A 2,567-nucleotide genomic window follows, 5' to 3' on the forward strand; every position below is an offset into this window, starting at 1 on the left:
TTATAGTAGACATCTACGATAATTCGACAAACATGTTTCAGACAAAAGTTACTTTTCTTCAACGTAGCATCATTATGCAATAAAACATGGGGATTTCCCTTGAAGAAAACGATTTAACCAATTTTCGCCGAATGCAGCGCCATCTATCAGGAATCGAAAAAAAAGGTTTAGACAAAATTTACGTGTTTTTGGACGTAGAATTCGAATCTGCAATAAAAAGTAGGGGTTCCCATTTAAGATTTTAAAGTTGTCCCACGCCCCACCCACAGGGGTGGGGGTGGGGGGTCAATTTTGGTATCATTCGATAGCTCTTTCAAAAATAGGAAATACGTATTTTTCCGTTTTCCGATCCACCCACAATTTCTCGGGATATTCAACCGTTCCGGGACTTTTAGACCACCCTGTATGTTTTATTATACTTTCTATTATTTACTAATTTTGCTTCCTCATAGAGGAAGCTTTGTTTTCGTGAAAAAATTTTTTTCCAGTTTTCTTTGGCAATATGTTTAAAATGTTTTAAAACGTCTAAAAATCATATTTTTACAAAATGTATGTGTGTGTGTGTGTGTGTGTGTGTGTGTGTGTGCGCGCGTGTGCGTGTGCGTGTGCGTGTGTGTGTGCGCGCGCGCGCGCGTGTGTGTGTATGTACGCATTTGAATGTCCGTGGTTGCTCTAACTTTCGTAAATTTTGAGATATCGGGCTTATTTTTTTTTTAAATGTCGAGAATCACTAAAGGAAGGTTGGTATTGATTTTTGCGATGATCGGTAAATGGGTTTCTTTTTGAACAAATCTTGAATTTTTTGAGAAATGTCTGTGGTTGCTCTAACTTTTGCAAATTTTGAGATATCGGGCTATTTCTAATTCTATTATTCTTTCCAGTCTTTTCTACCCCTATTTCATTCATAATTGATTAATATTCGATTGATTAGTTTTTGAGTTATAGATATTTGAAATTTCATGGAATCCGTACATGAACACTTTTTCATTATACTGGGTGTTTCAAAAGTGATGCTACAAAATGTAATGGTGAAATGTATACATTATAGCAAAAAGTCCTAATAAACATAGGTAGAGGCCCCTCTTTTTCATTACACAGGGTGTTTCAGAAGTGATGGTACACAATGTAATGATGAAATGTACACACTTGTAGAAGCAAAAAGATACAATACACATAGGTAGAGGCATACCTCTTGAATATGGCGATGACCGGTAAAAGGTTTTTTAATTTTTAATTTTTTTTAGAAATGTCTGTGGTTGCTCTAACTATCGCAAATTTTCTTTAATAATGATTTCCAAAATTTTCAAATGTCTATAACTCAAGAACTAATTAATCATATTTTAATGAATTATATACGTTTGGATTGAAAAACTGAAGAACAATATAATATATAATTAAAAAAAAGTAAAGTAAAGTGTGCAAATTAGAAATTTGCACATGGCTTCCTCATAGAGGAAGGTTTAGGAGCGAAATCTAATTTTTTTCGCTGTTTCTTGAAAGTGTGCGAATTAGAAATTTGCACATTGCTTCCTCATCATTGAAGCGTGCAAATTGGAAATTTGCACATTTCTTCCTCATCAATAAAATAGATAAATTAGAAATTTGCACATTGCTTCCATTGTTACGGCTTCCTCATAAAGGAAGCTTTAAGAGAGAAATCTAACTTTACTACGATGTTTCTTGAAAGTATTCAAATTATTCTTATTTCGCTCTTAAAGCTTCCTCTATGAGGAAGCCATAACAATGGAAGCAATGTGCAAATTTCTAATTAGAAAAAAAAATAAAGTAAAGTGTGCAAATTAGAAATTTGCACATGGCTTCCTGATAGAGGAAGCTTTAAGAACGAAATAAGAATAATTTGAATACTTTCAAGAAACATCGTAGTAAAGTTAGATTTCTCTCTTAAAACTTCCTGTATGAGGAAGCCGTAACAATGGAAGAAATGTGCAAATTTCTAATTTATCTATTTTAATGATGAGGAAGAAATATGTGCAAATTTCCAATTTGCACGCTTCAATGATGAGGAAGCAATGTGCAAATTTCTAATTCGCACACTTTCAAGAAACATCGAAAAAAATTAGATTTCGCTCCTAATTTATTATTTAATTATTAACGTATATTTTTCTCGTAATTATAATACAAATGAGTAATTGTAATAAATGAAAAAATAATTACCAGTTGAAGTACGTGGGTAGGCTGAAAAGTAATACACACATGCTTGTAGAACACGAACAAAAACAAATAGCGAGATCGGGCAAAAAGTACATTAAAGTACAATTCTTAAGCTTCAAAATCATATATTTATTTTTCAACATAGTCACCGTTAAGGCTAACACATTTCTCCCAACGTGTAACAAGTTTTTTCATTCCGTCACTGAAAAATTCTTCCGACTTTTCTCGAATCCAGGACTTGACAGCTGCCTTCACCTCATCGTCCGAGGTGTAATGATTACCTTTGAGGTCTCTCTTGAGTAGAGGAAAAAGGGGGGAGTAAGGAGGGTGTGGATTCGAATCTGTTCAAACTTCAGATTTCGCAAGATAGTAGGGGAGAGTAGGGAGTTCTAAAC

Source organism: Vollenhovia emeryi, unplaced genomic scaffold (assembly GCF_000949405.1).
Source record: "Vollenhovia emeryi isolate VEMERY1.0 unplaced genomic scaffold, V.emery_V1.0 DF939553.1, whole genome shotgun sequence".
Lineage (NCBI taxonomy): Eukaryota > Metazoa > Arthropoda > Insecta > Hymenoptera > Formicidae > Vollenhovia > Vollenhovia emeryi.